The sequence below is a fragment of the Apteryx rowi genome, unplaced genomic scaffold (genome assembly GCF_003343035.1).
Source record: "Apteryx rowi isolate R43461 unplaced genomic scaffold, aptRow1 scaffold_241, whole genome shotgun sequence".
Taxonomy (NCBI): domain Eukaryota; kingdom Metazoa; phylum Chordata; class Aves; order Apterygiformes; family Apterygidae; genus Apteryx; species Apteryx rowi.
The window spans coordinates 794,478-813,484 of NW_020448764.1; the positions used below are offsets into that span (position 1 = coordinate 794,478).

At 42.7% G+C, this 19,007-nt stretch overlaps 1 long non-coding RNA gene across 1 annotated transcript in view; it reads right to left on the reverse strand.

Moving 5' to 3' along the window:
• Positions 1–4,432: 4,432 nt before the first annotated feature.
• The window catches only part of LOC112966405, an 18,149-nt gene continuing 3,574 nt past the window's right edge, over positions 4,433–19,007 (reverse strand). Inside the window, exons 3-5 of the long non-coding RNA XR_003253594.1 lie at positions 15,593–15,759; positions 13,072–13,195; positions 4,433–10,864 (exon numbers count right to left, since the gene is read on the reverse strand). This is a non-coding gene — a long non-coding RNA (uncharacterized LOC112966405). The remainder of the gene's footprint in view (positions 10,865–13,071; positions 13,196–15,592; positions 15,760–19,007) is intronic.

Consider the following 19,007-nt stretch of genomic DNA (forward strand, 5'->3'; position numbering starts at 1 on the left):
TATGGTCTACCTATATTGTAGCCAGCAGTAAACAACTGCAATCCATCTAAATTATTTTTCAGTAGTCACTGTGTCCAGCACATACTTCCCTAGGGAATCAGCACGCAGTTAAGGGCAGAATGTGCAGAAGCGTGTGCAAGGTAAGAAGTAGCAAACAGTAGTGCAGCATTCAATCTTAAGAAGTTTTTTTCAAAAAACTTGAAATTGAGCTTGAAAGTGCTGCACTCCAGGACCCTGCCCTTAGTAGGAATAGCAGGGTCTCTGTGGGTGGTGTCAGAGACATCCTGACTTTGAAGGACAACTGTGCTGCTAAGCAAGTTTGTTCTGGCACCCAGCTGCTGAACCTTAACTTAAAATAGCTGGTGCACACTGTTAGGCCATAACCCTCTGCATAACTAGGCTTTCCTCTGTGGGGAAAGAGTAGAAAACAAAATCATGGCAGGGCTTTTACATTCTCAGGCTTGATCATTGCTTATAACTATATTCTTTATAACATCACTAGTTAAGTAAGCTAACTAAAGCGGAGAATGGCACAGGGCAAACACATTTCTGGACAGTGAAAGGAAAGGTGGTACTCAGGTGGGACACTCAGGAGGGAAGGCATGGCAAGGATGCTGGAAAATGAGTTAAATCTTTCATTCCAGCAGGCACAATATTCGTATTTCCTCAGGAAAAAATGCCAAGGGGATCTAAAAGCTCTTCCATAGTTCTGACATTCAGGAAGGGTCTGAGACTAAAAAACAGCAGTGGTATTCATCTTTGACCACRAAAGGACAAAGCTGTCCTGGCTTTGGCGGGATTTATTTCACTCTTCTTAAAGGGATGACCATCACTATACCCACACGGGGCTTTTTTGGTGGGGAATGAGGAAGAGCACAAGCTATTGCCGGACAAGGAGTAAAGCAAAGAATGCTTTGAAGGGTATCTTTTTAACGTTTTTTGCATTATTCTGCTGGCTGGACTGCAACACAAAGCATCTGTTTCTAGCTACAGAACTGCTCATGGAAAATACCCTGGAGAATGCAAAAACTCCCTTTCCCCCTCCCCAAGGCCTCACCCCAAAACCGCACAAGTGCTGGCTTGCAGGCAACCACTGCTCAGGGAGTTTTGACTGTAATCATTGGCAATAGATTTATAAGTGGAGTCCAATTATGGCCTCAAATTTATTATTTATGATTATAATGGAGTGATTTATAATGTAAACAAAAGACCTACTGTGTCACAAAACTTGTATTCCTGTTTGTTTCCCCTTTGCTATTTTTTGTTCCTTCACTTTTGGGGGTTTGGGGTTTTGTTTTTTTCTTGCTTTTTTGCCAGAGAAGCTGTTTCCTCGTAGCTCCACAGTGTAAGGCAAGAGGGAAAAGGCAGGCCAATAGGAAGCAGTGACTCGTTTTGACTTGCGCACTTAATTCTATTAAATTTATGAGCTGTGGGCAGACAGTGGCTGCAACACATTCAAGTTTCCTTAGGAAGTAACACAAACTTTTTTACTAACACAAATTTTCAGTGCCTGAAAATTCTGAAATCTGAGTAACAAACTGTCACAGAGTATAGCCCAGCATCTGTATTGGCRTAGCACCTGCTGTATAACTGATGAACCTCAGTTTCTGTTTATACTCAGTGCTTTTATTACATAAAGAAGACTAAAGTATGAAAACACCAGTGAAATCAGAAAAGCTGATGACAATGGATTGCTTGCTTTGAAGGTGTGCACTCTGTATCACACAGTGTAACACCATCTCTGTATCCACTTACCTTCTCTGAACTGGTGAGAAACCTTAAAAGAAAAAGAACAAAGTACAAAGAAACAAGACCTTGGAAGAAAAGAAGAGCTCCTGCTATGAATAAAGGATGCCAGATGGGAAAATCACCACACAAAAATGCAGTGTGAATCACTACAATAGGAATTATGGCTCTTTCTGTATACTCAGACATATATACTCAGTATATACTGTATACTCAGAAGGCAGATATTGTGCAGACACTGTGTATCAGAACCATGGCATATATTATATCTACCATAAATAGATATTTAATCTCAGCTCACTTGGAACATCTGGCTATAAAAATATCCCTGCAAAAAGACTGATYAGCTCTCTGGATCTTACTACTGATGATGGTGAAAAGGCAGATAAACCTTAAATTTGATTCATGTCATGAGGACTCCAGCATTAATATCTTTCCACTCCAAATATGCTTGGCACAGAATGCTGCAGATGTAAAAGTCTACTTGGGTTTGAGGGGCAACTTTACAAGTTCATGGACCAGAAACACATCAAGAGCTATTAAATACAAAGGCACTCCTTTTTGGCTCAGACACAAATTGTTGGAGGATAGAAAAGCATCATTTCACATTTGCTTCAGTCTTACACCATTCCCAGGCTTCCAATGTCAGCAATTGTAGGGCAGAGTTTGCTGAGCTAGATGAACCTCTGTTCTGACTCACTTGGTTGCTCTTATGTTCCTGAGATACATTTTATAGCAAGTCTGATCAATATGGCTATTTGTTAAGATTCTTACACCGGTCATTGCTTTTCTTGTCTTTTCAGTTGCACATCTTCTGGAAATAAAAGAGCATTCACCCAGTGGAAAACACACTGACCAAGCTAACATGGAGTTCTTGCTTCAGGTTGCACAAAGTCAAGGGAATTATTGAAAAGAGAAAGAAAAAAAGAGAGGTGTGACAAATGCACTGGCTGCTATCCCACCTCAGAGGATTTCCTGTGTTACCCTTCCTCCCTCATTCACCATCAGCAGCCACTGGCTATTAAACAGAGCCAGGATCCAAGGAACAAACATGATTTAGTACATCGCAGAGGCTAACATCAGCAGCAGATGTCAAATAAATGCTGTCAGTCTCCTCAGCTGCTGTCGCACAATGTATGGAGGGATCCCCCCTCATTTTGCTCCCTGATTCTGGGCCTGAACTGCTGTGCTCATCTCCCCATTGACCATGCGTGCCTGGGGACCCTCCAGTTGCTTGTGGGCCTCCCCTGCATGGCTCCCAGCAAGCCATCCTCCCTGCCATCCTCCTTCAGAGAACTTCTACTCGTGTCTAGCCCAGATCTCCCCATCTTGTAATTTTAGTTCATGTTTTGTCCTATCTAAGAAGGCAGTTTTCCCTCCCGCTTCTGTTTTTCGCTTATTGGTAAATTGTTCCCATGCCTCCTCTAAGATTTTCCTTCCCTGRAAGAGCATATCAGGTCTTATCTACAGAGTAGTTTGCAGGAGGGTAGCTATCAAGTCTGTTTTAATAATTTTGACTGAGCCAATGAGAGTTCATGAGCAGACAATCAAGTACCATAAAACTATGCTTTGTTTAAACCACTTGCTTTGGCTTTGTTTAAACCACTTTTTTCTTCAACAGATTAAAACAAATCAAAATAAGCTACTCGACTCCTATTAGCCTACACCTACATTGGCCTATCTAGCTACACCAGCTAAGAAATGATATACAATGTTAATTAATGCATGGCATTTTGCATGTCAAGTAGGCCTTCGCTGCTGGACCTTGGGGACGCTTTGCTCAGCACCATGAAATTGCTGCTGCTCTAGAAGTGAATTACTTTTTGAGAGGAGAGATGGAGGTGATGTACTGCTAGGCCCTGTGGGCTGTCAGAGTGACAGCAAGCCCCTCTCCTGTCTTTGGGGAGCAAAACCCAGCAGTGTTGACACAGCACCAGTGAGTTCACATTCAAGCCTTAGAGGAGGTAAAGAGCCATCTCTTTCCTGGAAAGGCTGCCTGGAGTAACAGGAAGCCTTAAAGGCATCCAGGCCCAGTGTGGGATGAGCACTTTGTTCCACTGCAGTAAGAAGAGCAAACTTAAGCTTGGAGTTTGGACTGTTTTGGAATACAAGTATAAATAGGAATTATACCCAACACATACTTTGTACCTTGCAGTGACAAAATGTGCTTGAAATTGTTCTTTCCATTTGTCTGTCCCTGGTTCCAACATAATGATTCAACCTTGCACACAATTCAGAGCTTTTACCTTGCAGGGGTTATTTTATATCCACATGCTTGCAGAGATGAGAAAATCTTTTGGCCACAAGGCCATACTCAGGGTTTAAATCAAAATCGTATGGATAATATATTACAAAGAACCATACTGGGAATTTTGAACCTTYAAGTAAGACAGTATTTAGAGCAGCTGGCTTCTATTAAAGGAGAGTGCAGCAGAAGTTGGTAAAGGCTCATGGTATCCCAAACAAAGCTCTAAACTGAAGACAACACCTTCCACAATCCCTGTTTGATGTTAACCAGCTTCCTAATGCTACAAGTAATATATACCCCAAGGTCAATGCAATCAGCTTTCCTGGGTCAATCTCATTCATTCTGCCCTTGTGCTTGAGAAAGGAAAGCATTAAAAACCTTCTGGGCTGACCCTGAAGAGCCAGGTTGTGCCAGTCCACATGATTAAAAAAGAGAAAGTGGAGTAGCAGCACGGTTTTTATTGGCACTGCTTTGTGTAACTCACTCCTCGGTATTTGCGGCTCCAGAGCAATAGCACAGCAATTGCAGACAGGCTGCTGTGGAAGCGTTTTGTGATCCCAAGGCAAAAGCACCAACAAGGGCCAGTGGTTTTACCCATCGACTGTGCCTCTCCATCCATGCCCTTGTCACCCGCTGGTGGGACTGCCTTGCCCTTCCCAGGGCACGCAGTTTTGGGGCAGCCAGCAACCGAAGCTGAAGGAGGTTGAGCTCAACCACTGGGCAAGCCGTGTCGCTGCCCCGGGGCACAGGAGATTTGCTCGCAGAGCCACACTGGCTGCCCATCGGGGCTCCAGCACTGCCTGGGAGTTTGGGAGGTGCCACTTGGGGCCCTCAGTGTTTCTCTCCACTTCAACATACAAAGCGAAATGTATGGGAGCAGCTCCTCAGTACGAATGGTGAAGTTACAATGGTTTTGGCCGTGGCACAGAGTCCTTCTGAGGCTGTTAACTCTGCTTTCCGACGGGTGCTGTTTTCCTGTCCCACACAGGGGGTGCGCCCACTGTGCACGTGGCAGCTCTCAGGACGTCATCCAGCTGCTCCAAGGGCTTTGGGGGCTACCACCCCCAGTTCCTGCAGCAAAGTTAGACTGGCAGGGCTGGGGCGGCGCAAGGGCCCGTGGCTGTGCAAGGGCCACCTCCTTTGCCAGGCAATGGGGCCGCAGGTGATGCYGGCCTTTCTCAGACACGAGCGTGGAGCCCGTGGCAGAGCAGAGCAGCGGTGATGCAGAGTGCTGCGCAGGGACCCTGCCTGCCATCGGAGCGGGCCAAGCAGAGAGGGGGTGCTCGCTGAGCGGGCCAGGCCCCTCTCCTCGGGCAGGGTTTCCAGGAGGAGCAGGGGCCCTGGCCTGCCGCTCCCGCCAAGACTGTTGTTTTCTCTTCAGGCTGCTCTTGGCTGCCTGTGCTTTCCACATCTTTGCAGCTGTGCTTTCCACATCTGAAGGGACATTTTGGAGAAGAGCGAAATTAGTAAAAATGAATATAATTGAACACATTTTGTTTCACCAGAGAGACTGTTTGTGGTTTGCAAATAGACATGAAATGCTATAAAATATTTTATAACAGTACCCTATAGAGATGACTTGTCTGTAAAACATGAAATAAAACTGGCAGGAAATCACCACATTGATTTAATAAAGAATAACATTAACTGACACCAAAAAAAAAAAAMCCTAGTTAAGAAATAGAAAACTTTACAACCTCAGTTATTTGAAAAATATAGGGGTAGCCTAACTATAAAATTGAAAGGGATCACTAGGGTAATTTGCATTATTTGTTTCACTGTTATTCAGTATGAAGCCATAAATCCATTGAGTTGGAATTTCTTTGACTGTATTATTGTCCTGACTGATCCTGCTCAGAAAAATTAAGAGATGAACTGGCATTTTAAAAACACAGAATGGTTTGCAGTTCTCATTTAGAAATATTTTTAGCTGTGCTAACCAAGGCTTCAGAGTTTATGAAGCATATATCATTTCACTGTATAATCACACACACATTTTTGACATACTCTATGGATCAAATCAGGCAACTAGAGGTATTGCCTGGGTCTAACCTAGGCTTTGCAAGCATATGAACAATTGTATTCCTAATCCTGTCTGTCTTTTAACTGAGATTTTGCAAGAACATCTGTGCACAGGAAACGGGAAACAAGTACTAGGATGCTAACCTAGAAGACAATCATTTATTCACAGCTGTATTTTTGTACTGGTGTGCTCCACAGGAACCCTGATAATGAACTAGGACTCCAGCATGGCTGGCACTGTACAGATGTGAAAAAAATGCAAGGCTTGGAAACAGTCTCCTCGGTATACTGTGCTGAGTGTCTGAAATAGATGAATGAAAAGGAAAGCAAAACCCGCCAAAGATGGTTTTAACTATTTTTAACTGTTGTAGCCTTCTGGGCAATAGCTTTTAAGAGTGGTCTTGAAGCACCTTTAACCACAACCAATGAAAAGTCATTGGCCACCTGAGTCCTGGCTTAACTCTTTGTGCCATGGGACCCAAAGGAGCAACACATGGTCTCTGTTGTTCTGCATGTTGCAAACAACTTTCTGAAAAATCACAGGGTATGCAAATGGCTGGTGAGGTGGGATCAATCTTAATTCACACAGAGAGGTGAATATGACTACTGAGATGGTAAGCAAACTCTTGTGATGTTGCAACTGTTATTATTTTACCTGCAATAACAGTCCCAACTCCTGAGTCCTTGAGATGGGAATCTTTGCTACCAGATYATCTTGATATGACTCTCAGCAAAAGCCTCAGCATAACCTTATCTAAGGCATTACATGATCCCACAGCTGTGCTGAAAAGGCCTATCCCATTACTGGATGGGTCCTGCCTTCATTCCTCTCTATTCTCCTCACTGTCTGAAGTGCCCCTGTTTTATCATGTCTCCTCTAATAGCACAGTTGTTAATCATTTGTTCACTTTTAGATGTACCACTCCCCTGAGCAGGTCAGTAATTTCTCCATCTCTTTCTAAAAGTGAGTACAGCATATTTTTGGGGGGTGTCACAGATGCTTCCAGCAGCCTCCTTACAGGCAGACTCAGTACTTGAAAGACACTTTATGTGCAACAGTAAATACAGCTACTGTAATCTTTTTTCCTAGCATCTAAACAATCACAGAAAAAGGGAAAGGTCTTTTTTTGTTGGTGCATGTTTTAATGGTGCCTAGTACAATGGGTCATGGCAAGTAACTAAGGTTCCTAAGTAAAATAATATAAATAAATGAATTAATAGAACTAAGTAATTATAACGAATGGAATAAATGTATAAGAGCAAATGATTCAACATTCCCCCTTAAATTCTAAAATGGTGTGTCATTGTTCTAAAAAGAGGAGACTCCAAATGCCAGCATATAAAGATGTAACATGCTTTTTCCCTTAGGCTAAACTAAAGAAAAATTCACTGGACTTTCCTGGAGTTAACAGCAAACAGGTCACATTTATCATCCTGCCACTTATGTTCCAGAACTAGCAATTTAATTGTTCCTAAATGGGTATATTTAATTCTTCTGAAACTGCAGAAGGATTGAGGTTTATATACAATCTTATCTGCTAGAAGTGACTAATATTAGAATAACACAGCACTATGATGTTGGCATTCTGGAAAACTAGTGAGACCCCAGTTCCAAACTGTAATGCTTAAATGCTGCTGGTAATTTCAGCTGTGTTCGTTTTATTACTGTTTTATGCATATAGGTCTCGGATAAGTTACACACCAAGGAAAAATTACTCAACAAATTCTCCACTAGTCTTCTGAGTTGTTTTTTCCCCTGCCTGGACCAAAATTTCTTTAGAAAAAGATGATTATTTTCTCCCCACAGCTATAAATTCCTCAGCCAGCTCCTCTGTTACAATGCAGTCTGCTGGGCAAATTCCAGAATTATTTCTGAAGTTTTCTCAGACTTCCATATAAGTCCAAAAATTCCACAGTCCTGCTCTGTGGCAGAATGACAGCCAACCCTTACTGCTTGGTATACGTGTTTGAAACACCCAGCTCCACTGATGCTGAGATGTCAATTACACCAATCAGTAAATTAAGGACATAAAATGCACACAGGACTTTGGGCAAGTGCTGTCACAATAACTACATCCATCTCTCCAGCAACCGCAGTATTTTGTTGCAAACCAACCTCCCCCAGAAACAATGGGAACAGGAAGTATCAAGCCATCCCCACATGTTCTAGCATAAATCATCTCCAAAGAAAAGGGTGCTGTGGGGCAAGAAAGCAGGAAAAAAAAAACAAACAGTATCTGCGCAAAAATACATAAAGGGTACCAAACAAAACAACACTCCCCCATTGAGGGCAAAGAAATTACTCCCAGGCTCAAAGCATGTCCTGAAGTGCTTTGCAAAAACAGATGCACCATCCTCAGTACAATGGTGTTCATGTTGAGGGCTTCCTCCTGATACCTGGTGTCGCAGATGTAGTGTGGTTCACACACGTGCCACAGAGGCACAGAGGGGCAAAGGAAGCATTTGTTCATGGTCTGTGCATCTGTGTCCCCTGCTAAAACAGCAAAGACAAATTAGCCAACAATAACAGTCATTGTTTTGTTGCCATCTCAGTAGACGTTCTAATAGAGCAAATAGGAAAAAGAAAGCTCACCAGAGAAGGGAAAGGTCAGAAGGCTAATAAAATAAACGCAGCTATTGTGTGTTCACTTGGCAATTCATAAGGGAGGGTGATTTTCTTTTCTTCTTTTTTTAGTAGTGAGAAAGTCCACTGACAAATCCAAAATTAAATTTCAGCTTTTCACATAAGGCTTGTTATTGAAAAACACGTGATTGCAGAGTCGAGAGATTTACACAGGCTACAGATTTAGGCTTACATGTGCTAGTCTTCCCCTTAATATCATTTCTGTTTTTTGAGTTTTCCTTCCAAACAGTTCTGGCTATCAAAAAGAATCAGTGCAGTCCATGACAAAACGTTGGTCAGAAAGGCAATTTTACACTGAGAACACTATATAGTTCTTATGGGCTATAGCCGGCCAGATGCTGCCCTTATTTAGTGTTTCCAGTTAGGTGACTCACTATTTTTAATCTTTAAGCTCGTAAGTGTTCCTTTGCTTATAGTCAAACACTTGCTGAAATGTTTGGCTGGATTGGGGCTTTGAGTTCTGATTTAGCAGAACACTTGATACATGGTTTATTTCTGACCATACTCCTCTCCAGCACAATATCTACACCATGGCTTTGCTGGAATCAGGAACCCCATTGCTCTTTATCTAAGAGTATGCATATACCTGTATACACATACAACTATCCTACGTATCTAAGAGTCACTTGGTACAAGCAGGGCTGGAATTTGATTCTCTTACAGTAGAAAAACAACCACAGTGCTAGAAAACATGCCCCCATAGATAAGGAATTTTAATGGCACTGCCTTCGCTAGGAAGGATGCGCCTGCTATCCTGCAAGGGTCAAGACTCTCAAGCGGTAATGGCAGCCTGGGGCTATGGAAGTGTGGGCACCTCAGGAGGATCTAAGTACCCAAGGTACCTGCTCTGCAACCAACCAGGGCAAATAACTTGGGCAACATGTTCGCCTGGGCTGCCTGACCTTGGCTCTCTTCATAGTCAGTGGAGACAAATAGTCCTCACTCTGAAGTGAAGCAGCTGCTGTAGGGTATCTGAATACAGGCCATGATACAAGGAACAACCAAATACCACCATGATAGAAGCTGGGGGAGAAAGCAGCTTGAAAGGCTGCAAAGTTGTATGGCCACACTTAACAGTGCAGGATTGTTCCCAAGAAATAACAAGAAAAAGTCACCTGTTGCTAATAACATTTTCTTAGTTTTGCAGGAAAATACTCAGACTAGATCCCTGCATTTTTATAATAACCAGCACACTTCCCATTGATGGAATCCTATACAAATGTCAGCTGGAACAGTAGCATCTGTAATTGGCCTAAGAGCCTACAGAAAAGGCCTAGTTTAAAATGCATGAGAAGAGCTGCATCCAGGTTTCTTGAACAGCAGGTTGATGGAAGTAAACAACTCCAATGCTCTGTGGTGGAAAGAGGACAGCGTTTTGATGGGATATACTTCCCTTTGGAGGCTCCAAAGGGAAACCAGTACCTGAATTACTCTTCATATTAGAAAAGAAGGTTTTTCCTTTTTTTTTTTCCTTTGGGGTGGGGGAAGGGGTGGGGGGKTGTTCCCTAGACAGTATACGTTCCTTGTTTTAAAAACTCCACCTTGGGGCCTTTCACTTCATCCTTTGCTGAAGTTATGCTACAATCACAAAAAACTCTTTTTGTGCTCCATCTAGTATGTTACATATCTATTAGTATATGCTTTGTATGTAGTAATATATCCTGCCTCGATTTCTCTTAACTTTATTTCATTCCTCTAAAAAAAACCAGCTTGAGATTCTGCAAAGAGCTAATGGGATGTTGTGGTAAGTAAGCAGGGGAGTATTAAGTGACAGCAGAGGATGTTTTTACTCTCTGCGCACAGGAATTGTGAAGTCAGTACAATCAGGGCCTTAAGTACCAGGCTGAGGATCACATGCATAAAGGCATGTTGGAAAACTGGAGCAGGTTCATGGCAGGTTTAGCTAAAAGAAAAATCTCATCTTTGGTTGGTGTTCATGTCCATGCAACCAGACCATACAGGATATGCTATCAGGCAGCTCAGTTAAATAAAGCAAAGCATGAGAGGATGAACCGGCTTATGAACACCTTAATTCAGTTTTTACTCTACAGAAAAACCCACTACTACAGCTTGTCTTCTTGGCAACCTGATTCTCCTGCTCACATTAGTACTACAGCTCCTTAGGTTTTCCATGAGAGTTTCATGGGAGCATGTCAAGTGTCTGTCTGAAAACAAGGCTGACCTTCTCTTCCAAGCTTCTTATTCTACGGAAAAAAAGAAATTACATTACATCAGTTCAGTTCGTTTTGTGGATTAGTCATTGCTGTTTACAGATCAGAGATCATCTCAGCTTTTTCAGGATGTCTTATATTATTTGGGAAAGAAAAACTAGTTTTTCCATATGCTTCAATGCAGAGGCTCAGAATAGCCACATGCATTCTATTAATTTATGTGGAAGACAGGATTACACAAACTGATAAGAGGGAGACAAGGATTTGATCCAAGTCCTCAACTTCTGCAGGATCCCTATCCAAGAAGAAAGGTAAAAAGTTTAAAGCAAAATGTGGGAATTGAAAAAGGAAAAGAAAATATACAAAATTCACGGATTTTAAAACACAGAGAGCCACTGGGACCACCCATTTCATATGAACTCCTGCATAATCCAGGCATAATCCTGCATAATATGGTTGATTTCATCCAAACAAAGAGGTGGTTAGTTTCTCTACAACTGTAATTACAGGTATATTCAGAATAAGAGTATTAACTTGTATGCCAATATAGCAGTATTTTACCAGCATCACTCAACAGCACATTCACCTTTTGGGAATACATTCATATRCCCCTTTGTAGACACTGGATGTGAATTATTGTCCGTATGTGCAAAAAATACCTCATACTTGGCCAATATATTAATTAGGCAACCTCAGAAGAATAAGGGATACACCAGACCTCTTAATGAGAGAACACATACTGCTATTCAAACTTCCTTTAAATCAACAGCCCTCAGAGCAAGAACTGCCTCAGATTTTTCAATGAGGTCTCATTACTACAGTGATATTTATGGTTGTGCCTTAGGGAGAGCAAGCAGACAGAATAGTCCGACCTATGCAAATCAAATGGTCTCCAGGACCTACTTATAAAGAATGTTCTTTTAATATAAATTTCCATTTCATCTTATGCCAGGGGTTCAGGCTATGACCTTCTAGACACCACCACAGCCCCAGCAGTAATTGCTTGGGCAAAATTTTATGTCAAGCTAACATTAATCTGTTAAAGAAGAGCACACAGCCTATTTGCTCATAGCTGTTCTAACCCAGTGCTACTGATAAGACATTCACAGACCACTGCCATTTTGGATGGGGCCTCGAAGGTCTCTTTCAGTTCTCAGTGAAACCAGTGGGAGTGCTTCAGTCAGATCTATCACCCAGGCAGACCTGATTCATCCAGCTACTACACATATAAAACATATATAAAACTCTCACATATAAAACTCTCTGCTCTACTGTCTGCATTGTTACCTGTTTCATTCACTAGCTTTGATTGACCTRAAAGTGAAAAAAAATACAAAACATTTCTCAAGATATTCAAGTCTTCTCYGAATACATATGATGTTTTCAAAAAGCAGTAGGAACAGCAGAGTTTTTCTGGTCTCCATTGCTTTAGTCCCTTCTGAGGTATATCAATATTCTGTCTCTTAAGGAAATTAAAATTGAAATTGCCTGAAGGACTTGTGAAGAATGAAATTTTTATCTGATATTCTGAACCCTGGTCTTTCATCACTATTTACATCAATTCATCACATCACTATTCATCATCAATACTCACAGTGTTGCGAATACTGAAGAAGGAACTCATTGATAGCATCAAAAAGTTCAGTTCTCCATGACATTTATACTTCCGTTTGTTTGTGGGTATTCTCCTAGATGGCTGCCTAAATTCTGCCCAATGCTATCAACAGAGCAGCAATTAGGAAGGCTTCACTTTCCTCCTTGCAGTCATGTCCTTACTGCCATACCAAGCAAGCACCTAAGCAAACACCTAAGGCAAGACGTGTTAGGCTTTTCACTGTGACTCCTGTAGAAGCCTTGTTCTGCTGGGGACGAAGGACAAGACCAGCAGCAAGAAATACTGAGACTTGCCTTATAGACAGATCATTGAAACATAGTCAACTTCTTACTCCATGTCACTCCTGGCAATACATAGGTGACTGATTTAACATAAATTGGTGCTAAATGTATTTGTTGCCTTGTTCATGGTGATCTGGGATGTGAAATTGCTGTGAATCAGGAAAGGTGAATGTTTGAATTTGGACTGTCTATACATCAGACAATAAACCCCCAAACCAGTTGCCACCTTCCAAATCAAGAGGCCCAGATTTGTAAATAGCTGTTTTGACTCAATTTTCATTCCAAGAAAACATGTTACAATTTCTACTTTCATTCCAGCACAACACAAAATTCAACTTTCTAACCTTGAAAGCTGCCCTGGAATAGCGGTGCTGTGCTCTGGCATGCTGTTTCTGCAAAGCTTTGTTGAAAGAGAGGCAGTCACTCAGCAGTGAGGAAGGGGAGGCTGGGAGAGTTGGGTTCATCAACCTATTGGAAGGGTAGAGAGAAGATGGAGCCAGGCTCTCCTCAGAGATGCACTGTGCTACAACAAGACTCAGACACAAGTTGCAACAGCGGAAATTCCTATTAAATATAAGGAATAAAATTTCACCATGAAGGTAGTCAAACCCTGGCACAGGTATGCAGTGAGGTGGGGGAATCTCCATCCTTGATTCTGGGCAACCTGATCTAGGTGGGCCTGCTTTGAACACTGGCCGGACCTCTGGTCCCTCCCAACTTAAATTATTCTGTAGTTCTGCAAAGGACAGATCACTAGAAGGGTTTATGACCAACATGATATACCAGGTCTTGACACTGCATAGCACTGCCCTCTAGTTTCATATTCCTGTGTGAGCACGACCGTCTGGGCAGTGGAGCAGGGAAGCCATGATTCAGGCTACTGGCCCTCCTGGGAGCAAGCATTTTCTTTGGTGAGAAGGAAGAACTACCTCTGGAGGACAACAGAGGGTGCACAGGTACTCTGCTGCCACTCAGTTTACTGTTAGTTATTTCTAAGTTGAGAGTGAAGGTTATTGTAGCAATAGGAAACTGTTGGGTCTAGAGCTTTGGTAGGGCCTGTCTTATATTTACCATATTTTTCTTAAAAAATATTGTTAGCAAGGCTGAAGGATTTTGGATAATCCTTGACTGAAAGTGGAGAATTTGACAGATTAGGTCAATGGAGGCAATGGGTAGCTTGGGCAGGTGTTGGTCTGGGGAAAGCAAGTAACTTATTTATTGAATATGGGGTGTTGACTGATTCAAAATAATTTGCTAATTAGCCCAATTCACCAAATGGTTGGAGCCAGAAAGAGGACGTGGGGTTAAATTAACAGAATGAGACCATGGCAAGGGCAGATGGTTCCCCTCAAGCAGTCAGGATACCTGTCTGCAGTATTTATTGAAAGGAACTCAGAAATCAAGAGTTTCCCCTTTAGGCAAGTAGCTCAGGCACTGGGCTGGAGGTGGTCATGTCTGTCTGTCTGCCTCAGCTAATGAACATTCAGTAAGTTCACAGCTGCAGGAACCGAGAATTCCCCACCTCCCAGATGCTTTTGGTATGGCAGGTAGGGCACTTTGGTGAAAGGGGTAAGTTCAGGTCCATTTAAGCAGAGGAAGAGTTCAATGCTAGTCTCCTTCATTTTGGAGGGGCATCCTAACTGCCTACCCAGTGAGCAGAGGAAAAGCTGCAGCACCAGTCTACTCCCTTCTAGTATGAATGGTGCTTTTATCCCACCCTTTTTCAGTCATCCAGAAAATAAATCAAGGGGGGAAGGCAGAAGGTCTCATTTCAGTAAGGGGGGAGGAAATTAAAACTTTTTTTTCCTGAATTGTAGTTCAGTGACTAAAAAATGAAAATCATTCATAAGCAGAGTCCAGCTAGAAATGCCTGAAGTGAAGGGCAGACAGCTTTCCTTTGTCCTGCTCTGTAACACAACCCTGGCCTTCAGTTTTGATGATGTTCATGGTGAAAGACCAGCGTTCCACCTCTACAGTACATCTGGGTAACTGCAAGAGCAGTTCCAGGCCAAGCAATAGCTTCTAGAGGTTTAGGCTTTAGTGATGAAGCATTACAAGAACCACATGCATTTACTGCCATTTTGATTAGTCTGGCTACACTTACATGTAAACAAATGCTAATGGTGGATACCTTCTGCCCTTCCCCTCTGAAATGGCCTAGCATGCTGTCAGCTTGCGTTCTGTCACAAGAGGTCAGTTCCTCTCCAGCACTGGGTCAAGAGTGGGGAATCAAAGCATAGAAACCACATGAGCAGAGATTACACAGTCTCTGGCAGCCAGATGTTGGATTGCAAGGATGAGCATAGCCAGCTGATTTTTCTGCTGTTTTTTCTCCTAAGACCCAGAAGAGGTTAATGGAACCACACATGCAGAGATAAGCTCATGATCATATCTGCATAGTCAGGTGCATACACATACTACCCCTTCAAATTTGTCATCCCTAAGGATCTAAGGATATAAGGTCCTGATCAGATTCTGCAAGAAGCTCCAAGTGAGCAACAGCCAGATTAGGACTTCTTTGTGTCATTGCCTCCATGCTGGAACTGACCCAGGGATCCAGCCCACATGATCTCTCTGCAGCTGACTCTAGTAGTAAACAAGCATGCTCCAGGTTGCAGCATATTGGGTCAGATCCTCAGGTGGCTAAGAACAGCTTTGCTCTTTTCTACCCATGCAAACTTGCCTTACAGCAAGCTGTTTGTGATTTACAGTAACAAATACAGCATGAAAAATCACTGCAGTGCTGTGACACACCATCTCCTGATGCAAAGGACTTGGTCAAAGGAAAAAGGCTTAGATGGGACAGTCCTAGATCCCATCAAAATCTAGCTCCTGGGATGCCTCACTGAGGCTACAGACACGCACCTTGTCAAATGAAGGTGACATTGGAGCTCACTGGACAGCAATCTGGGCAGGTCAGCCCAGAATCAGTAGATGCAGATGTTACTTTCAAGGACCAATTTCAGAGCTGAACACTCAGCACCAGTCCACACCTGGATATGACCCACAGTTTGTATAACAGACAGCCACATCTGGAAGTAACAAAAACATTTAGTTCCATTTAATATCATGTACTTTCTCCCATACAAAACACATCTTCGGATGTCACACACAATGTGCACTGCACAGTCCTACCACAGCTGGAGAGAATGCAATTAGAACAGCAAAGAATATTGGCAGATGGATAGTAACAACCACTTAACTGCTACAAGTTATGCTTAAGATAAAACAAAATCCAGGAACAACTCCAATTCCCAGTTAGATAATACAGCAAAGCAGTAGTTCCGGCTCTGATCTACTTTCAACTGACCTAGATCCCAGGAAAGCAAGGGAAAAACTGCCATAGGAGCTTTTGACCCTCAGACAGGCAAGTTCCAGTTCATTGTTCCCATTTTATTCAGTTATGAAAACAAGCACCAAACATTACACTTAGAGATAATACTCTTCCATCCCCAAAAAATCTAGGTGAGAGATTTAGATTTGTGATCCTTATTCTTTTGTAAGGCAAGTAAATAAGCAGAAATTCATGAGTATTTCTTCCCTGTAAACATCAGTATAACTACTGTAATCAAACTCCAGGTACTTTGAAAGAGCCTGAAATCTTAAGCAGAGGTGGGTAACCCAGATGGAAGAAAAGGGTACATCATTTCTGACATGCTTCAAATCTCAAATTACTTGGCAGCTTGGAAAATGTACTTGCAAACACTCAAAGGACCCAAGAGACCAGCTATTCTCAGCCAGAGGGAGAGGCTGGCCGTGTCTGTGAGCATCTTTTATGGAAGGAAGAAGTCAAAAACAGTCCATTGATGCATCCTCTGAAAGCTTGTATTTCCTCTCCTCCCTGCAGCCTCTTACTCAATAGAATTCTTCTCAAGGGATAGGAGTGGCTGGAAATTTCCCAGTGAAACATTTAGTCAATAGACAGATACATAAATAGACAGATAGATACATAGATAGCTTTCTTTAATGCTACTTTGGCGAGCCCAAAATGCCTTGTTTGAAACAGCCCTATTTGAATGACTTTTGGAGAAGCCTAAAGCTTAAAGCCCACTACAGCTGCTGCAACTGACAGGAAGGTCAGACTCCCCCAGAAACTGTAGGGCCTGGGGAGCCTCTGGTTTCCTGGAAATTTTGTCAAGTTTTTGATTCAGGTCAGTTTTGACAAAAGCCAAATTACAGTTTCTGTAAACCGGAAGCACTTGCTTTTAGCTACCTCAGGTCCGAATTTCTAAGGGCATAACAGAGGTTGCAGTACTGCCTGTTCCTGACAAGACCAAATACTGAATGGTACAAATAAGCCTGTCTCAGAATTGTGGGATTATCTTCAAATCATGACACTTAAATTAACAGATGTCCTTTTTCCTTGCCTTCTGGTTTCCAGACCTCTGATGCATGCATCCCACAGCTGTAATGATTTTCTTTGCAATAGAGGTGTGAAAACTTGTAACCTTTTCTTAAAAGTAAGGAAAAACTGAAATTCCTGCACAAAAGTGTCTTCCAATTCTTCCAGTGTTGCAAAACTCACTGATAAGAATACCAGAATTCCAATGCTACGTGCTTCTAGATGAGTCTATTTAGAACTACAGCTCTATTGTCAACAGTGTAAGGGACAAACCCTTAGTAGTTGTTAGGTTTTTTTTAAACCAAGTGGCATAGACATGGTTAATGTCTGCAGGCACTATGGAGGCAACAGATAGGAATGAACACAGCTACAAGGAACAAAAGCACTTCTAAGATAACTATGAAGGAGGCAGCCATCCATAAGGGACCTAGATGAAGCACTCCGTGGGTGTGGAGAGGAGCTAAGGAGGTAAGCTTGGTCATTCACCAGAAAAAGGTGGGGAAATCAAAAAAGAACTAAGGAATCGGAGTCCAGCTGAAGATAGATCTCAAATTTTCAAAGTTACCTACCTCCTCTAGCACAGCAAAACCTCCCAGAGGAGTCAGATTCTGTAAGACCCCAATCTGCAAACACCTACTGTTGCTCCAGAGTTTTATGGACACCTTTATATCAGAACTTTTGTGATTTCCTCTGCAAATTTATGTGTGACAAGAGCCTGTAACTACAGGACTGCCAGCCATTTCACATAGCCTTAATGCCAAGACTTCCCAAGTGCTGTATGTARGAATCTGTGTTCCACAGATTCCTCCATTAGACTGGAGGGATGCTTAAAAACATTGCAGTGGAACAGGTCAGAGCACTGCTTCAGTGGTATCACAAAGGTATGTGGGAACACCAGCAGCTCTGGCAAGACTAAGATGGGACTCAGGACAGCACATTAGCTGACTTGCCTCTTGCCAGTTCGTCCACCCATCTCTTCAGGTAAGAAGATTCAGGGTTTCCACCTGCTCCCCATACAACAGAAGACTACAAAGCTGGAGTTTCTCAGGTGCAGCAACAGTCCTCTGAGGCAGCACAATAAGTAACCGTACACTTCCTCAGGTGCCTCAGGTAGCCTGCCAAGTACTCTCAGCAGTCTTGCTGGGGATATTCCCAACAAGCTTTTTTGTGGCTTAATAATAGCAATGTAACAGACTACATCCTCTATTGTTAAACCTCTAACCTCTGGGCTTGAAAGACCATTCAGGGTGCCTCTGTCATGGCCACAAAGAGCCTGATGAAGCAGCCTGGTGGGAACCCTGACAGCTTCTTCATTTAAATTAGGAGCACCCTCATCTAGCCTCTGTCTGCCTGTCTCTGGTTATAGCAAATCCTACGTTTGACTGTATATATTAAAATAAGTAAACTTTTCCACAGCAGCATTGCCTCCTCCCAACATAGTGTTTACTTACAGGTAGCTTCACAGAATCACAGAATGGTTGAGGTTGGAAGGGACCTCTGGAGATCATCTAGTCCAACACCCCTGCTCAAGCAGGGTCACCTAGAACACATTGCACAGGATCGCGTCCAGGTGGGTTTTGAAAATCTCCAGAGAAGGAGATTCCACAACCTCTCTGGGCAACCTGTTCCAGTGCTCTGTCACCCTCACAGTGAAAAAGTTTTTTCTCATGTTCAGATGGAACTGTCTGTGTTTCAGTTTGTGCCTGTTGCCTCGCGTCCTGTCGCTCAGCACCACTGAAAAGAGTCTGGCCCCATCCTCTTGACACCCTCACTTCAGATACTTGTACACGTTAATAAGATCTCCTCTCAGCCTTCTCTTCTCCAGGCTAAACAGGCCCAGCTCTCTCGGTCTTTCCTCATATGAGAGATGCTCCAGTCCCCTAATCATCTTTGTAGCCCTTCGCTGGACTTGCTCCAGTAGTGCCACATCCCTCTTGT